The 21,184-nt window shown below is 35.2% G+C and overlaps 1 pseudogene; it reads left to right on the forward strand.

The window, feature by feature from the left end:
- Positions 1-17,160, forward strand: part of LOC131063308 (clathrin heavy chain 1-like) — a 28,006-nt pseudogene extending 10,846 nt beyond the window's left edge.
- Positions 17,161-21,184: the final 4,024 nt, after the last annotated feature.

The raw sequence follows: 21,184 nt of genomic DNA on the forward strand, positions 1-21,184 counted from the left end.
TATTAGAAGAGATGAGTATATTGGAAAATTTGATCCTAGAAGTGATGAAGTAATATTTCTTGGTTATTCATCTAAGAGTAAAGCATATAGATGTTTTAACAAAAGATTGCAGAAAATTGTTGAGGGTACAAATGTGAAGATTGATGAACAATTTAGAGGAACTTCAAGGTATATTGATTCTGAACCGGTAACAAAAATTCTAACAAATGAACCTATACTGAACCCACTAGTACAAAATGAAGATCCAGTTACACTGGTACCATCTGAAAATTCCACTATGATTGAGGATCAACAGCAAATGAAGACACCCCGATATGTAACATTGAATCATTCTGAAGATCAGATAATTGGAAACAAGTACAAAGGAGTTATGACAAGAGGAAGATTGGAAAATGAAGAGGTATGTCTTATTTCTCAAATTGAACCATCATCAGTAAATGAGGCATGTGAAGATAAATATTGGGCTAAAGCTATGGAAGAAGAATTAGAACAAATTGAGAAGAATAACACTTGGACATTAGTTCCCCGGCCTCAAGATAAAAATGTAATTGGAACCAAATGGGTATTCAGAAACAAACTTAATGAATATGTAAAGGTTATCAAAAATAAAGCAATACTAGTGTGTAAGGGATATTCTCAGAAAGAAGGAATTGATTGTAATGAGACTTTTGCACTGGTAGCTAGAATTGAGGCAGACAGATTATTTTTGGCTTTTGTAGCACATAAGAACTACAAAGTATATCAAATGGATATTAAATGTGCATTTCTGAATGGAGATCTTGAAGAGGAAGTTTACATTGAACAACCTGATGGATTTTCTTTGACAGATAACAAAGATATAGTTTGCAGGTTAAGGAAAGCTTCGTATGGATTAAAACAAGCTCCAAGAGCTTGGTATGCAAGATTGGATAAGTATCTTTTGAAAATTGTTTTTTCTAAAGGTAATGTTAACAACAACTTATACTATAAAGTGATAATGATGACATCTTATCTATATAAGTTTTTGTTGATGATATAATCTTTGGAGAAGAAGATGGATTGTGTAAAGACTTTTCTATTAAAATGCAACAAGAATTTGAAATGTCTATGATTGGTGAAATAAGATTCATTTTAGGATTGCAGATTTCACAAACTAACAAAGCTATATTCTTAAGTCAATCCAAATACTTAAAGGAATTATTAAAGAAATTTGGGATGGAGAACTCTAAACCGATAAGCACACCTATGACTACAAATGACAAACTATCACTAAGGGATGAATCTACACCTGTAAATCCAACAAGGTACAAATCTATGATAGGAGGTTTACTGTATTTGACACAAACTGGACTTGATATTATGAATGTAGTATGTATTGTTTCAAGATTTCAAAGTAATCCTAGAGAAAATCATGAAACAACAGTAAAAAGGATTTTCTAGTATTTACAAGGCACTACAAATCTTGGATTATGGTATCCTAGAGATGAAAACTTTGAACTATGTGCATACATAGATGAAAATTGGGCAGGATATGTGGATGATAGAAAAAGCATCACCGGCAGAGCATTTTTTCTTGGAAGCAGAGTAGTTTCTTGGTTAAGTAAGAAACAAAGTTGTACACCTTTATCAACAACAGAATCAGAATATTTTGTAGCAACAACTAACTATACAAATGTACGATGGCTTAAACAAATGTTGAGAGATATAAAGGTAATGTGCAAGGAACCTATAACTATCTATTGTGATAACATTGCAACAATTGATATATCTAAGAATCCGGTACTACACTCTAAAACAAAACATGTTTCCATCAAACTGAATTTTCTAAGGGAAAATGTTGAAGCAAAAGAAATAAAAATGGTTTATGTGAATAGTAAAGAGTAGATTGTAGATGTTTTCACTAAACCTCTGCCTAAGGAAACTTTTGAATATCTTAGAGATTAGCTTGGGGTCATACCCCCACTAGTAGATACTTAGAGAGTTGATATTTGTCATCAACCGGCAGAATTAACAGAGAAATCTTTTACTCGGGCTTTGATGAGGAAGCTACTTCTCAGGGGGAGTAGTTGGTATACTAAATTGGTTGGTATTTTGTATATGAACTTGGTTTTGTAATAACTTTGGCATTTGATATCAAAGGAGGAGATATTGGTATGGAAAAACATGGAACACATGGCAACACATGTTACTCTCATGGGGAGAGATTGTTACTTTGAGATTGAGTTTACTTATACCTTGGTAATTGTTCGTACTTTGGTATTTGGCATTTCTATTTTGGCACTTTGATGGTTTTTCCATCTTGTGTTGCCATCAATGCCAAAGGGGGAGATTGTTGGTATCTTGGTATGGTTTTTTCATTGATGTCAACACCTACTAAAACTCTAGCACTTTGGAGATTCAACAACAATCATCGGCAAGCTAGTGACTTATGCATAGTCACTAGTATATGGTACACTGACAGGATATAATGACCACCGGCACTTGGAATGGCATGGAAAACACTTGGTAATGTTGAAGAAATTTTTTGGACATCTTGTCTTCGAGAATTGTTTATTGGTATATTCGTATTTACATATTTGTTGTTATCGGCAAATAGGTCTAGGATATGCACCAACAGGTTTATCTTTTCCAGATCAACATGACATGCTATGGAGATGTTTTGTTATTGTTATAAATGCATCAAGTTGACATGTTGAATCGGTTATTCCATCCGATATTATTTTGTTTGTAAAATGATTTTATTGTAATATATCTTGTAGAGCTGACCTACTAAAATTGGTCTTAGGGTATGGTATAAATGTAAGATCTTATTTGTAAGATCAAATGTGAAATGCGAAAAAGAATTGTGTGAAGGTATATGCAAGAATAAGTAGATCTATACATGCAAACATCATTCGAAGGTGAAGCTAGGTTTTTGTGAAAGCATATCAGAACTACACCAGTACTAAATCTAGCATATGAAGATGCTATTTTGAGTAGTACATTTTTATTGGATTTAACCATCCAATTATAGTCAGTGTGACTCCCATTTTGTGTTTGAGCACTGAGCTCTAGGCACTTGGCCTTTCTACATGTGTAGACCTCATTTGTATACAGTTACTATGTGCAGTAGTATCATCTAATTGTGGGTAAGGTTTCCCACCATGGTTTTTCCCCTTACAGGCTTTCCACGTACAAATATTGGTGTTATGTGTTGTGGATGAATTTGTATTTTTGTTTCATGCATTAATCTTTACCGGTATTGCAATTATATGATAAAACTATCCACCGGTATAATAGACTGTGTCAGTGGTATTAAGTAGAAAGTTGATTAAGTTGTTTTTGGTTTAAATTCATTTGACAACTAATTCACCCCCCCCCCCCGCCTCTCAGTTGTCTCTGGGACCTAACATAAATTTAATTGGTTCAAAGTGGTTCAATGGTTCAAATTACATTATCGTCGCTTGTTCCCATGGGCCTAGGATGAAGAAAGCAAACAAGTAGAGATAAAAAAAAATAGTGGGGCCTGCTATAAAGTAACGAAAAGTTAATGAAAGTGGCCATGGTTCATGTAGGTGATCCAATAGCTAGCAATTAAAAAATTGCACAATGGAATCAGAACTAGTTGTTTGAACGATGAAAATCCTGCCAAGCAAGGAGATGAATTTCTGCATGAAAGATTAATGTAGATGCTTATTGGTTGTCTAAATATGCAAGTGATACATACTGTTGGAAATCTTGCGAGACAGAGAGATGCATTTTTTCAACCATTTTAAATAGAAGTTTCAACATGGAGAGCAATTCCCAGGGAATGCATTAGATTTTTTTTTTGTGGGATTTCTTTTCCATATAGTTACAATTCAGTTCATCATGCAACTTTCATATGGGGATAGCTATTTTTTGCATTTAGACATGCCGATTTTTAAATAGGAGGTTCATTTTTTCAATGGAGCTATTCAGGGTGAGACTAGCAATTCCACATTCAATAATGAAGGTTTCTCTTCATGCATGATCAGCCGCAGTCCTTTTGAGCAGTAAAGATTATTATTATACAATATCATGCATGATTTTTTATGCCTTTTCGAGGAAGATTCACCCAAGGATTTTCTCGTGTAGTCTTTTTGGGGTTTTGAAGGGGATTCATCATAATTTCTGTATATTCCTTCTCTCCTTTTTTCCCTCTGGTTCTTTCTTTTTTGCATACACATTTTTGTAAAAAAACATTGTAGCTCAGCAGTATTTGAGTTTTGTAACAACAACATTCCTTTATTTTTTAGTAATATAGTAGCAGATTTCCTTCTTGGTACTACTTGTATTATCTAGTGAATGAATGATTTGATGATTTCCTGTGATTTTGATCCTCTAATTTATCTCATTCAGTCAATTTGTGGTGCAAGGAGATATGTGTTAGTTGCAGGTTCTAGTTTGTGTTAGTTGATTTTAATTGCTTGAAGTTGTGAAAACTTGTTGTTTTCCTTCATACATGCATTAAATTCATCCCTTTCTAGGAAATGTTTATGCATCTACATGTTCAGTTGAGTTGTGAAGCAATCAAGGTTATTTGTTGAAGGTTTTGTGAGTTAGGTAGGTTGCAGATCTCAGATAAGATATTTGGTGCATCACCTTCATTAAAATAGATTTTCATTACATGCAAACTTTCTATCCCTTTCTATCCCTTTTCTTATCGATAGTATTTACAAGAGATTCATCAAACAGGAAGCTTGCCTAATCTCAAGATATTCACCTTCACTTTGAGCAACTCAAAGGCTCAATGGTGTTTCCATGTTTCACAAGATTGCTAGTTTTCAAACTTAGCATCATGGGTGCATTCCTCAATGACAACAATTTTTGGCATGCCCAGTGGGACATGTTTGAGCTATCACAGCTCAAATAAAATCCATTTTTTGTTGTTGTTTTGGTATTGACAACAGTATTTCAGCCTATCTAGGTTATTTTTTCTAAGTACCTGGCGACTCTATTTCCTAGTTTTATGTGCAGAATAGGTCTGAACAACATATGAAAAAGTATCAAACCAGATAAAGTGAGGATTTGGTTGAGCATATTGAGCTACCACCATCGCAAAGACGGTCAAGGACAATGAAAAAGACAGGAAAAACAACAAATTCAATAGTTGAGTTTCCAAAAAGTTCATCAGTTGAAGTTATTCTTGAAACTCCAGATCTTAATCTTCTGTCTAATTCTTCTCCTTTACCTAATAATTCCCAGCCCAATTTTTCTACCCACATAAATCCTCTTTTTGTAACTACTCCAATTTAGCCATCTATTACCCAAAATTCACCAGTAAATCCTCTAGTATTTACAATGGTTGTACCAAGACACATGCTTTTGTACCCTTCAATGGAGGTAGCCCTTCGAATTTGACCCAACATGATCGTATACCAGGATAAGCTCTGAAAAGTCTTCCTAGCTTTACTGGTGAAGACCATGTTACACCCATTGAGCACATAAGAGATATAGAATCTCTATGTGCAGTTCACCATATAACCCAAAATAATGTAGCACTCAGGCTACTGGCAACATCATTCAAAGGAAAAGCACTATAATGGTTCAGGGGTCTACAAATTAATTCAATTACTGATTGGGATGATTTGGGTGATAAGTTAACAAAGTAGTTTGCAGATAAATCTGATCACCTATCATTGGTTGAGTAGGTGACCCCTATCAAGAGGGCACCGCAAGAGAAAATGACAATGGTAAAACCCTCTCCTGAACATGTGTTTTTATATTATTTGAGAGCTTTAAATAGTGATATTGTTGTTATGATTCAATCTATGCATGGGGTTACATTACTAGCAGCTTATGATATATCTATTAGAATAGAAAACAACCTTATACAAGCTGGTAAAATTTCCCCTAGGCCTCCTATGCCTATTTTTCCTGATATACAGCCATTGATGCCTTTACAAGTACCCCTTATAGCTGCAATACATGTTGTTCTAGCAGTAGGTTTTAAAAATTATGTTCAAAATAGTGTTGTAGTAGACTCATCAAAGCAACTACAGACGTTACAAGAGATGTTTATAAAGAATGTTGAAGCAACTCAACAAATCTAGCAGACTATGCAAAAATTTGGCAATGAATTGGTGAGCCTAAAAAAAAATTAGAACCAAAATCAAAGGTATCAAGCCCCATATCAAGCTCCTTATCAACCCAATAGGCCTAACTATCAAGTTGAAGCTCAAAATCAAAGGAGGAACTACAACAATAGGCAAAACTAGCAGTATAATCAGAATACTACTAGCAATTCTAAAGAAATTATTCTTGCTTAGAACAATATGGCACAAGAGTGGTGTTTTCCTTGCCAACAACCTCATAATCAAGCATCATTCCAAAATGCAATGAATGCTCAACCAGGAGCTTTGATGGTTCAGAATAACATGTCTTATCAGGATGTAGGTATAAACGAGGAACCAGAAGGTCCTGAGGTGGTTATGATAAATTGACAAGCTAGAGAATTTTGTGGAGTTAATCATCTGCAAGCACAAAATAGACCTTTTTCAACTATTGTAGAAAATACAAGGTCAAGGAAACGTGCTATTGACATTGGACAACAAGCTACAAATAATCAACAACAAGCTGTAAACAATGAACAACAACAAAATAAATCCGAACAATAGCTAGATAAAGGAAAACAACAAGCTTCTACAAGTCAGCAAGCTGTTAGTACACCTCCACCTATTCAGAATGTGTAGATTTTACCAAGAGGACAACCTGTAGCACCTAAAGAACAGCTAAAGGTTTAATCTCAGTTAAAACCATCTCATCAAGAGCCCGTTGTTCCAAAAGTACAACAAAAGGTTAGTGATGTTCCATTTAATATTGTTGAATCTATGGCAAAAACCAATGTTTCCATAACAATGATAGATGCATTGCAAATTCCTGGACAAAATGAATTGCTGAGAGACAAATTGGATAATCTTTCCTTGATAAATGAGCCTCAAAAAGATCAGCCTAGAGTTGCATTAGCTAATGATATCCCAATTAAGAATAATCATCCAATCGAAAAACCAAAGCCTCCATTTTTTGTAACATTGATAATTGGAAACCATCTAGTCCACAATTGCTTGATAGACTCAGGAGCATGTAGTTCAATTATTCCCAAAGACCTTCTAGATAAACTTGGTTGTACAGTTAGATGGAACAACAGTTAAGTCAGTTCGATTGGTCAAAGATCTTGGTTTGACCTTGCATGCTTGTCCTAATTTTGTAATACCTCAGGGCATGTACATAGCTAACTTACCTCCACACTTAGCTATTTTCCTATCTAGAGATTTCACAGCAAAATTAGGAGGACACCTCTTTGCTGATTGGTCGCACTTGTTTTTTAGAACCCGATATAGTACTAAGGTTACCATTAAGTCGGAACCTCAAGTCACTTACCACTTAGAACCATACACCCCAAGTCTTATAAATGTAGATCTTGCCATCAGAGACCATGAGGAGTTACCACCTATCTAGGATCTAGATACACCTGTTCAAGGCATACTTGATGTGAATTTGGATGAGTGGCAGCCCAGAATATTGCAAAAGATCCTTTCATCAACATGGATGAAATAGGTCTTGGTGTTTATATGATTCATGAGGAGGATTATATTATTCCTAAGCTTGAAAAAGAGGATATTCCGCTTGACCAGCAGTCAGAGCAGTAGAAAAATCAGGTTTGGCAGCTCTATTTTGGTGGTTCTAGAGGTGATGTTATGCTAGTTTCACCTGAAGGTATGAGATACTACATTACTTTCAGATTTTCTTTTAGCTGTACAAACAACACATCTGAGTATAAATCATTAGCACATGGCTTGGAATGAGATAGGCAGAAAAAAGTTAATTGTTTACAAGTTTTTGGTGATAGTGAACTAGTTGTGAACCAAGTAAGGAATATCCATGTCACCAAAAATGACGTATTGAAGATGTACAAGCATAGAATTTGGGATTTAATTGAAGATTTTGATGCATTTAATCTATTGTCCATACCTAGAAGTCAAAATAAAGAAGCGGATAGGCTTGCTGCTTTAGGAGCTTAGTTTAATATTCCAAAAGAACTAGGAAATATTGATAGGCAATAGTATGTTAAAGTTGCAGTAAGGCCCTCAGTTCCAAATAACACTATTAATTGGCAGGTTTTTGACTCAGATGAGCAGATTACTAATTTCCTAATTGAAGAAGCTGAGTTTTCTACTAGAAATCAACGTAAGTTCAATGTTCAATATGAAAATTAGTTTCTCCAATTGAAAACTAACAAGCTGCCCAAGGGTCTAGTAACCCTTGAATCTATTTTTAATACAGATGATCAAGTCAAGAAGGATAAAGACAACATGTTTGTGAAGGAAGAATATTATGAACCTATTGAAATATTCAAGGACAAGCTACTGAAAATTGGCAAGGTATGTACCCCTGAAGAAAAACATGCTTTTGTAAAAATTTGTCAAGAACTCAATGACATATTTGCATAGAGGTATGAAGATTTGAAAGGATTTGATCCTCACTTATTTCAGCATAGCATAGAGTTGGTAGATAATGCAAAACTAGTAAGGCAGAAACAAAGGCCTCTTAATCCAAAATTAGAACATCTTATGAAAACTGAGTTAAATAAGTTGATTGAACGAAACATCATATTTCCAATCAAGCACACATCCTGGGTGTCCAATCTAGTTCCCGTTAGGAAGAAGAATGGTGAACTAAGATTATGTGTTGATTTTAGAGATCTAAATAGAGAATCCCTAAAAGACCATTATCCGCTGCCTCAATGGAGCAAATTTTGCAGGTTGTATCAGGTTTAGAGAGATTCTCATTACTTGATGGTTATTCAGGATATAGCCAAATTCTGGTAAAAAAATAAGACTAGTACAAAACAACATTTACCACCAAGTGGGGTACAATGGCTTATAATAAAATGCCATTTGGACTGACCAATGCAGGGGAAACATTTCAGCCTACAGTGGATATGGCATTTCAAGGCCTGATTAACAAGTTTGTTTTGGTTTACCTAGATGATGTAACTATTTTTAAAAAAAAGGCTAATGAACATCTTGACCATCTCAAACAGGTATTTGAGAGATGCAGGGAATATGGAGTTTCATTAAATCCCAAGAAGAGCATATTTGTTGTTCATGAAGGCAAGTTGCTGGGATATATTGATTCAAAGCATGTGATTTTAATAGATCCTGAGAGGATCACAACCATACTTGCATTACCATTACCAGCACATAAGAAGGCACTCCAAAGTTTCATAGGTAGGATTAACTTTATCAGAAGGTTTATTCCTAATATTGTACCATTGATACAACCACTTACAACCATGCTTAAGAAAAACATTCCTTTTCAATGGACTAAGGAAGGTAAGAACAGTTTTGAAGAGATTAAAGAAGCAATTGCAGTAGCCCCTACTCTCATTAATCCTAATTTTAAGAAAGATTTTATTCTATATGCTTTTGGGAGTGAGGATACTATTTTTGCAATGTTGTGTCAGCAAAATAATGAAGGCTTAGAACAACCAATTGCTTTCTTTAGCTAGATTTTGCATGATTATGAGACTAGATACATATTTGTAGAAAAGAATGTGTTAGTAGTAATAAGAAGCCTTAAGAAATTTAGGCACATGCTCTCTAACAATAAGATTCATCTTATGGTTGCTCATCATACAGTGAAAGAGATTTTTCTCAGCAAAGACATAAATGACAAAAGAGCAGGTTGGATTACTAAGGCAGTGGAATATGACATCTCTATCAAGGTAACCAAGCTAGTTAGAGGCAAGGGTTTATGTGAACAAATTGCTAGAAGTATAGAAAAATAGTAAAGAAGAGGAGAAACAAGTTGAAACAATGCTTAATAATGAAGAACAACCTGCTGCCTTAGCTTTGCCAGTCACTTGGAATCAACAAATTGTCCATTATTTACATACTGGCGACTATCCCGGAAGCTTAGATATATCAAAATGAAGGTATTTCAAGATACAAGTCATTCCCTATGATTTAATAGATGTTATTTTGTTCAAAAAAAATTATAATGATGTTCTATTAAGATGCATTGAGCCAGATTAGATAGAAAAAGTTCTAAAAAAATTTCATGAAGGACTTACAGGTCACTTTGCAGCAAGAACAACTGCCATGAAAATTATGAGAGCTAGTTATTATTGGCCTGGAATGTTTAAAGATGCTCACTCGTGGGTAAAGAAATATGAAAAATGTTCATTGTTTGCAGGCAAATAGAGGCTTGCAGCCTTGCCTTTGCAACCAATTGAAGTAGACCAACCTTTTGCAAAGTGGGGGCTTGATTTTATAGGACCTATTAATCCACCTTGAAGAGTAGGTCACAAATGGATTCTTACAACAACTGATTATTTCACAAAGTGGACAGAAGCAGTTCCATTGAAAGAAGCTAATGAAACTTCTGTCTTGAATTTCTATCAAGACTTAGTGTCCAGGTTTGGTACCCTAGAATCAATCATTTCTGATAATGCTTTAGCTTTCATTGGTCTTAGAATTTTAGATTGGTCAGTTAAGCATAATATATATTTGAACACTTCATCCAATTATTACCCTCAGGGTAAGGGACAAGCTGAATCAACTAACAAGAACTTGATCAGTATCATTAAATAGACCATTGTTGAGAATCAGAGAACTTGGCATGAAAATCTCAAGTTAGCCCTTTGGGCTGACATAATTACACCAAAGAGATCAACAGGTAACTCTCCTTATGTTTTAACTTATGGCAAGGAAGCTAGGTTACCTATTTCAATTGAATTGCCAACTTTGAATTATGTAAAAGAGTTTGAGTTACTTGAAGAGTAGCCAATGCAAATTAGGCTTGCTCAGCTTATGGAGTTAGCAGAAACTCGCAGGAAAGCATATAGAAAATTAGAAATTCATGATGCTCAGATGAAGAGAACCTTTGATAGAAAAGTTGTACCACAAATATTTAATCAAGGTGATCTTGTTTTCAAATGGGATGAATTAAATAACAAACCTGGTAGACATACCAAGTTTCATGCCATGTGGGCCCGTATGTTATCACAAAATGCAAACAGAATAATGCTTTCCAACTTGCTGAATTGGACGGAGAGGTGTTGACAATCCCTGTCAATGGGATTCACCTCAAACTATGCTATTGAGTACTAATAGTTTACATATGTACATAGTAGAATAGTTTCTTTTCTTTCTTTTCAGCAGTTTGTCAAGCTTAGCTATAAGCAGAGCTATAGTGGTTTTAATTGAATTAAGTGCTTTCAAGCACATCGCAGTTGATACTTTTAGTCCATTTTTATTTCTATTTTCCTTAAGTGCAGATTGCATAGTGTGTAGGATCAACTTTATGTAGAGCCTTTGTAGTTTCCTTTTCAGTTTTGTTTAGAATGTTGAGATGTAGTTCCATATTTTGAGGAAAGAAAAATTGACTCAATGCCCAATGGATATGCTAGCCTACTAGATTCTATTGTTTAGCAGGAAAACACCCATGAGAGGTCACCAAAAATGTTACCAAAATTTTGCACATGCAAAATTTGGTGCCCTAATGAAGCCTTGCATTCATTTTGAAAAGGTCCAAATCATGAGAGAGAAATAAGAAATACATGTATTTTCTCTAACTTGTTTGCTTCATGTGCAGATATAGGAGTTGCAATGCAGCATGTGGGTTAAAATGGGCTCCCAAAGAGGTTGAGCTCAGCATGCTAATTTAAGAATGCCAAAATCTCTCTGCTGCCTGATCAAGTAGCAACAAAGGACTCAGAGGTTTTCAAGCATCAAGCTCATACATTTTCATGACAAACACTGAGGTGCAAGTCACATATAACAGCAAGGGCCATGAAAAGCACTTATCCTACATTGGTAGTGGGAAGGAATTCTTTAGCATTTAAATGTAAAGTTGCACACATATCAAGTGTCAAAATCTTGAAAGATTTTGGCAAGAGGTAGCTTGTGTCCTGGTGGATCCCGTGCACATGCATCTCAAGGCATCCTAATTTTGTGACAGACTAGTAGGAAGAGACTAAAGAGCGAGCAAGTTGAAGAAAGATCAACAGTGATGCAAGAGATCTAACGGTTGTCGCTATGTCACGATGAAAAGATGATCGTCAGATATAATCACGACTTGACAATTGATGACATGGCAAAACAGAGAGTATAAGACCAAGGATGGGTGGTAGATAGGTGGCAGTCCAGTGGCTGGTGACATGGCATGGATGGCTGACATCAAGCAGACCTTGGCCGCGATGAGTCCCAAAAATGTTTCATCGAAAGCTCAGTTCCATCGACATCGAGTAGACCTTGGCCGCGATGAGTCCCGAAAAGGTTTCATTGAAATCTCAGTTCCATCGCCATCGAGTAGACCTTGGTCATGATGATTCCCGAAAAGGTTTCACCGAAGGTTTAGTTTCATCGACATAGCAATATCGATGAAACTGCAAGTTCAATGAGACTGGTAAACAACTTGCCAAGGGATTACTTTGGCCGAAAGAAGGATATCCGATAGAGAAAGATGCGTGGTAGGCCCGACAGATAGGTGGTGCCCAGACAGATCTCATCAGCCAATCAGAGGGTGACACATCTTCACACGTGGCACAAGAGAGAAAATCAACCAAGGTTAAAGGTCGAGCAAGTTGAGGAAAGATCAATGGTAGTCCAAAAGATCTAAAGTCTATCGCTATATCACTTTAGAAAGAAGCTCGCTAGTTACCTCCACGACATTGTGACAAAGCACATGCGGAAAAGACAAAGGAGAGATGAGTGGCTAAGGTTCTAAAGATTGAGCAATTTGAGGATAGATCTATGGCCTTCACTATACCAAATGATAAATATGCTCACTTATTATCCCCTGCGACATAGCGACTATTGACGTGGTGTTTAAGGTGCCACCCAATTGGACCTGCAAACAGTTAGAGGCTGCCACGTGGAAAAACGCTGCAGACTTTGAACTTTGAACTGGTTCAAAGTGGTTCAACTTTTAAGTCAACTTTGAACTTGAACTTTGAACTGGTTCAAAGTGGTTCAACGGTTCAAAGTGGTTCAAAGTTCATTGGTTCAAAGTGGTTCAATGGTTCAAAGTACATTATCGTCGGTCATTCTCGTGGGCCCAGGATTAAGAAAGCAAACAAGTAGAGATAAAAGCAAGTGGTGGGACCCGCTAGAAAGTAAAAAAAAAGTTAATGCAAGTGGACATGGTTCATGTAGGTGATCCAGTGGCTGGTAATCAAAAAATTGCACGGTGGACTCAGAACTGGTTGTTTGAATAGTGAAAAGCCTGCCAAGCAAGGAGATGAATTTATACATGAAACATTAATGCAGATGCTTATTGATTATCTAAATATTCAAGCGTTACATACTGTTAGAAAGCTCGCAAGATAGAGAGATGCATTTTTTCAACCATTTTAAACAAAAGTTTCAACACGAAGAGTAGCTGCCAGGGAATGCATAAGATTTTTTTAAGGTGGGATTTCTTTTCCATATAGTTATAGTTCAGTTCATCATTTAAATTTCACATGGGGATAGCTATTTTTTGCATTTAGACATGCAAATTTTTAAACAGGAGGTTCATTTTTTCAATGGAGCTATTCAGGGCGAGACTGAAAATTCCACATTCAGTAATGAGGGTTTCTCTTCATGCAGGATCAGTGGTAGTTCTTTTGAGCAGTAAAGATTATTATTTTATAGTATTATGCATGATTTTTTATGCCTTTTTGGGGTAGAGTTGCCCAAGGCTTTTCTCATGTAGTCTTCTTAGGGTTTTGAAGCAGATTCATCATAATTTCTATATATTCCTTATCTCCTTCTTTTTTCCCTTTGGTTCTTTCTTTTTTGCATACACATTTGTGCAAGAAAGCATTGTAGCTCAGTAGTATTTGAGTTTCGTAACAACAACACTCCTTTATTTTTTAGTAATATAGCAGCAGTTTTCCTTCTTGGTACTTCTTGTATTATCTAGTGAATGATTGATTTAATGATTTCCTATGATTTTTATCCTCTAATTTATCTCAATCAATCAGTTTGTGGTGCAAGGAGATATGTGTTGGTTACAGGTTCTAGTTTGTGTTAGTTGATTTTAATTGCTTGAAGTTGTGAAAACTTGTTGTTTTCCTTCATACATGCAATAAATTCATCCCTTTCTAGGAAATGTTTATGCATCTGCATGTTCAGTTGAGTTGTGTAGCAATCAAGGTTATTTATTGAGGGTATTGTGAGTTAGGCAGGTTGCAGATCTCAGATAAGATATTTGGTGCATCACCTTCATTAGAATAGATTTTCATTACATGCAAGATTTCTATCCCTTTCTATCCCTTTTCTTATCAATATTATTTGCAAGAGATTCACCAAACAGGTAGCCCACTTGATCTCTAGAGATTCATGTTCACTTTGAGCAACCCACAGGCTCAAAGGTGTTTTCATGTTTCACGGGATTTCTAGTTTTTGAACTTATCATCATGGATGTAATCCTCAATGACAACACAAAGTTCATTCGAGAATACATGACAAAAGTTGATGATCTTGTTAAGGACAAGTTAGAGGTTGTCCAAGAAGATAAATCCAAGGAGAAAGAAGAGAAATATCTTGTTGCTCAATAGGTATGTATTTTTCTTAATTGAGCCTCAAGGAGCACTTATTCTACTCTACTGACGGTTTTTAAAAATTCAAATAAATGTGCCTATTTTGTTTACATAATATGTATGCTCAGCTACTTCCCCCTGCTTTTCCAGTACCTCCAATAACATTTTTAAGAGCATCATTAAAGAAATTATAGAAAAATAGCATTTTTAAGAGCATAATTAAGGAAATTATAGAAAAATGATGCTTTTAAGAGCATAATTAAGGAAATTACTAAAAAATAGCATTTTTAAGGAATTTATAGAAAAATTATGTGCTGACATGTTGCACCATCTAAAAAGGATAATCTTTAGATGGATGCAATGGAAACTAGTTCTCAATCGGGTGATCATGAACTTGTAGAGGAATTGCTGGTCTATTTTGTGTAACATGTATACAATTGGTAAAACACATAGTTTGTTGTTCTCTCTCATAGGCTAAAGTATATTTTAAATTTTCATTTTGGATTGGGGCATTGAAATGGGGCTTACTTTTGCATTTGGAACTGCAAGGCAAGAAAGAATGCTTTGCTTCATGCTTGTTCATATGCTATGAATTGATTAGACTAGATGTGGCTTTGGAAACTCCCTGGATGAATAATATGATTGACTTTGTGTTTCCATACCTACTTCAGGTCCCTGATATACTTTGATGAATTTGTGAATATTTTAAGTTTCTCTTTAATAAACATTTTTAATCTTCTACAGAATTAAATAGCTAATATTCAAAAAAATTATTTTTCAAAGTTCATTGGAGAATACACAACAAAAGTTGATGAGCTTTTTAAGGAGAAGTTCGAGGTTGTCAAAGAAGAGAAATCCAAGGAGAAAGAACATAAATATCTTGTTGCTCAACAGGTATGCATTTTTCCTAATTGAGCCTCAAGGAGCACTTGTTCTACTCTACTGACAATTGTTAAAAATTCAAATAAATATGTGCCTATTTTGTTTACAGAATATGTATGCTAAAATTATTTTTCTTGCTTTGCAAGCACCTTCAATAGCATTTTAAGAGCATAATTAAAACAATTATAGATAAATAGCATTTTTAAGAGCATAATTAAGAAAATTATAGAAAAATAGCATTTTTAAGAGCATAATTAATTTGAAAAAAAGCATTTTGAAGATCATAATTAAGGAAATTATAGAAAAATAGCATTTTTAAGAGCATAATTAAGGAAATTATAGAAAAATTATGTGCTAACATGTTGCACTATCTAAAAAGGATAATCTTTACAAGGATGCAATGGAAACTAGTTCTCAATCATGTGATTGTGAATTTGCAGAGGAATTGTTGGTGTATTTTGTGGAACAGGTATATAATTGGTAAAAAATATAGTTGTTTGTTCTCTCTCATAGGCCAAAGTATATTTTGAATTTTTATTTTGGATTGGGGCATTGAAATGTGGCTTACTTTTGCACTTGGAACTGCAAGGCAAGAAAGAATGCTTTACTTCATGCTTGTTCATATGTTATGACTTCATCAGACTAGATGTGGCTTTGGAACTTGCATGGATGAATAATATGATTGAATTTGTGTTTCCATACCTACTTTAGGTTCTTGATATACTCTGATGATTCTGTGAATATTTTAAGTTTCTCTTTAATAAACATTTTAAATCTTCTATAGAATTAAATAGCTAATATTCAAAAAAATTATTTTTCAAAGTTCATTCGAGAATACATAGAAAAAGTTGATGAGCTTGTTAAGGACAAGTTAGAGATTGTACAAGAAGAGAAATTCAAGGAGAAAGAAGATAAAGATCTTGTTGCTCAACAAGTATGCATTTTGCTTAATTGAGCCTCAAGGAGCACTTGTTCTACTCTACTGATGGTTTTTAAAAATTCTAATAAATATGTGCCTATTTTGTTTACAGAATATGTATGCTCAACTTCTTCCCCTTGCTTTGCTAGCACCTCCAATACCTAGCATGGGAGTGGGTATGGGATGTTTCTTTCAGCCAAGTATGACTGGAATGGGAATGCCTCCCATGCCATCTTATGGTATGCCACCTATGGCTGGCTATTGATGGGATTGAAGAACTTAACATGGGACACAATTCTTCAATCATACATATTTTTTGAGGCTATTCTTTGAGTGGAAAGATTAGATGTCAAAAAAAATTTGTTGTCGTTTGGTTGTTTAATACAAAATAATGAATCTTTAGTATTATCATATTGGTCAATCAATTCAAGTCTTTCCATCCACCAAGCATCTGATGCCTGAACTGTCGCATGCCTAGATTGTCAAATTATTTTTATTGTTGTTTGGTTGGTTGATACATAATAATGAATCTTTAGTATTATCATATTGATCAATCAGTTCTAATATTTACATCCACCAAGCATCTGACATTGATGTTGTATGTTCGACAATATCCTCATCGGATAAGCAGTGAGGGTGTCATCAAAATTCTGATGCCCATCCAATTTATTCTTACGCTCGAACTGTCGCACATACAACATCCTTGTTCATGCAGATGCCTCAGTTTCCATTGGACATTGTCGAAAGTTTGACGGACCCCCACAAAACATTTGATGAGGATGTTGAATATCTGATGACATTCTCGCCAGATGGGCAGTCATGTTCCTATTGGACATCATCAGAAATCTGATGGACCCCATGAAACATCCGATGAGGATGTTGTATATCCAACAATATTCTTGTCAGATGGGTGGTCATGTTCACCGTTGAAACATTACCTGGATGTCGTTGGAATTCCTATGACTTATAGAGTTTTACCGACGACTAAGCATAGTCATGGTTTTTGTCAGAAAAGTCTTTGATGGCATCAAAATTCTGATGGCCTTGAGCATCGTCAGAATATCCGACTACAAGTTTTCGACGACATTGCTTGTCAATAGTCCGACAAATTGTAGTTAGAATTCCAACAAACTACCATTGGAATTGAACCCCAAATGTACTAGTGACTTTCATGAAGGAATAATTAGTCTATTTGGGATTTGTGATATCTGAGGATGGTTTGAAGATGGACCCTAAGAAAGTAAAAGAAATTTTTGAGTGGCATACACTGGAAAGCATTGAAGAGGTAATATCATTTCATGGATTAGCTATTTTCTACTAGAAGTTCATCGAAAATTTTAGTTTAGTTTGTAACCCTATGCCTAAGACCATGAGGGGAGATCAGAAGGAATTCAAGTGGACAACCGAAGCAAACAAAAGTTTTGAACTATTGAAATTGAAGGTTATTGAGCAGCTTGTGTTGGCTTTACCATATTTTAATAAAGTATTACAAGTGGATTGTAATGCAAGTGGAACAATAATAGGAGCAGTCTTGAGTTAGGAAGGGAGAGTAGTAGCTTATTTTAGTGAGAAATTGAATGATGTCCGGAGGAGATATTCAGTTTATGATAAAGAGTTTTATGCCATAGTTGAAGCCTTGAAGATGTGGAGACATTACCTATTGTCTAAGGAGTTTGTGTTGTATACAAATAATCAAGCCTTACAGTATTTCCATAGTTAGAGTAAGTTGAATCAAAGAAATATGAAATGGGTAAAAATTTTACAGAGTTACAACTTTGTACTGAAGCATAGAAGTGGGAAATCTAACAAAGTTGCTGATGTATTAAGTAGGAGAAGAAATTTGCTGACAGAGATAAGAGTGATGGTATTAGGATTTGAGGAATTAAAGACCTTGTATGATGATGACCCGGATTTTGTAGAACCTTGGAGAGCATGTAGAGAACCGGTTATGGTAGATAGAAGCAAGTGGTTGGATTACTTCATTCATGATGGGATTTTATTCAGAAGAGTTAAATTATGCATACCTAAGAGTTCCATGAGGGAGAATCTGATAAAAGAGAAACATAGTGGAGGATTAGCTGGACATTTTGGTATTGAAAAAACAGTAGCATTGGTGAGTGAGAATTACTTTGGGCCCCAAATTCATAAGGATGTTAGGAAATATGTGCAAAGTTGTAGATTTTGTCAAGTTGCAAAGGGTAGTAGTCAGAATGTGGGATTTTATAAACCTTTGATAGTATCGGTAAGACCTTGGGAGGAAATATGCATGGATTTCATACTTGGATTGCCTAAAACACCGAGAGGGAATAATTCTATATTTATGGTACTGGATAGATTCTCGAAGATGGCTCATTTCATACCTTGAAAGAAGACATTAGATGCATTACATGTAGAAGACCTATTTTTCAAGGAAGTAGTGAGACTACATGGATTACCTAAGAGCATAGTTTTAGATAGAGACACTAAGTTTGTAGGCTATTTTTGGAGAACACTTTGGAAGAAGCTAAAGTCAGATTTGAAGTTCAATCCTACTTTTCATTCATAGACTGATGGATAAACATAAGTAGTTAACCAGAGCTTGGGAAATTTGTTGAGATATTTAGTTGGAGATAAAATCGGAAGTTGGGATTTGATTCTTGCACAAGTAGAGTTTTCCTACAATAATTGAATAAAAAGGAGTACTGAAAGAACACCTTTTGAGATTGTTATCGAAGCACATATTAGAGGTATATTAGAATTAAGAGATATTAGCAGTGAAGACTAGAGAAGTTCAGAAGTAGAAGAATTCACAGATCACATTAAGGACTTACATATTCAAGTTAAGAAACATCTGGAGGACATGAAAAACAAGTACAAGGAGAAGGCAGATGACAAGAGGAGACATAAGGAATTTGAAGTTGGCGATGAAGTGATGGTGTATCTCAGAAAAGGAAGATTCCCAATTGGAAATTATAACAAGTTGCAGATGAGAAAGTTTCGACCTTGCGGGATCTTGAGAAGGTTCAATTCTGGGAATGCATATAAAATGGAGTTACTAGATAGTTTGAGTATTTCACCTTTGTTTAATATTCCAGATATTCATCAGTATCATGAACTAGAATTTAGTGAGGATAGTATTTCAGACTTGGAGAAACAGTTGCCTCCTAAGGAACCAGATCAGATTGAAGACATTTTGGACATTAGGATTCGGCATAGTACCCAGAGTAGTTAGTATAAGGAGTATCTGGTGAAGTGAAAGGACAAAACAGATGAAGATTCATCTTGGATTTCTTCAGTAGAGGTAGACTGCCTTGGTTGTCCTCTGACCCTAGCAAAGTGAGAGACTCATTTTTTTGAACAACCTCGAATGTCTCATGTAGGACCATCTCCAGTTCATATCAATCTTGCATCAACCAAAAATATTTCGTTTTTGTTTGTAGTTTCAACATTTCTTTCTGTGCGTTCCAGATTTGTCTACTAGAACCTGTGGAGTTGGATTTTTCTTGAAGACTTGATCATCTTCCTTATTCCCAAAATGTGGATCATTTGGATCATTTTCTGACAAGTTATCACTATTGGTTTTTGAGACAGTTTTATGTTACCAATTGCCTAGTCCTATTTGCATTGGTGATCTACCAAATCCCTTCCGTAGCTTGTGCATCCCTGAGCATTGATTTTGATGTTCCTTAACATGTGGCCAAACTTTTCCTGTGATCTACACTTCACCCTTTGGATTTTCCAGAGGAATTTCTTTAGCAGAGGCCGACCTTGTTCGTTTTGCATACTAGGTCTTGTTCTTCAAGTTTGATCATTTATTTTGGGCTGACTGGATCCCCTTGGATCGTATAAATCATTTTAATAGAGAATTAGAATGTAATAAAGAAGTTAGACTGAGCATAGAAGATAGATCTTAAAATTTGATGTCCCAGTTGTGACCTGTTTTGTATTTTGAGCATGTTTTAGCAAGCCTATGAGCCGGTTTTTGTAACCTACTTGTTACTGGTTGGTTGTAAGTAGTTTTCATGGTATAATTCAATTTTTTCTACATTTCCTCCATCATCTCCCATTTTTTGCATTGTGTTTTCTCTTGATGACTGGTTTGGATTAATCTCTTTGAGGTCCCTCCTAGCTGGTGAGTGCTTTAGAATGATACTAGTTAGCATACCACTTTGGTAAAGGTTTTGAGACATTGGTGGGTGTTGATTAACTATCAATATTTCCATCATTTTTTCATCCATGTTGAATATAGGAACACTATCTAGAGTAGGTGATGATGTGGGAGGAAGACTTGACTCACTTTTCTCATAAAATTACATCTCTACTAATGTATATATTCTTTGTGGTTAGATCGATAATACGATAAGCCTTAGATTCATTACTATATCCAAGAAGAATACATTTCATTTATTTTTCATCTAGATTCTTCCTCTTTTGTTTAGGAATGTACATATAGGTAGTGCATCCAAATACATGAAGATAAGAGATAGAAGGCTTTACTCCTATCCATGCAACTTTTTTTGTGATGCCATCAAGAGCTTTGGCTGGTGCATGATTCAAAAGATAAACTTTTGTGTGAATAACTTCAATCAAATATGCACATTCTAGTTGAGAATCGTTCAACATACTCTGGACCATCTCCATAATGATGGAATTTCTTTGTTCATCAACTTTATTTTACTGAGGTGTAAATACTATAGTCAATTGATGCCGAATTCCATTTTTCTTTAGGTATGTGGAGAATTATATGTTGGTGTATTCTCCCCTCAATCTGAGTAGAGGACACAAATATAGTGATTTGTATCTTTCTCAACAAGAGTGCAAAACTCTTTGAAGTAGGAAAAAGCTTCATCTTTATGCTATAAACAATATACCCATATTTTCCTTCTGTGCTTATC

This window comes from Cryptomeria japonica, chromosome 3, assembly GCF_030272615.1.
Source record: "Cryptomeria japonica chromosome 3, Sugi_1.0, whole genome shotgun sequence".
Classification (NCBI taxonomy): Eukaryota; Viridiplantae; Streptophyta; class Pinopsida; order Cupressales; family Cupressaceae; genus Cryptomeria; species Cryptomeria japonica.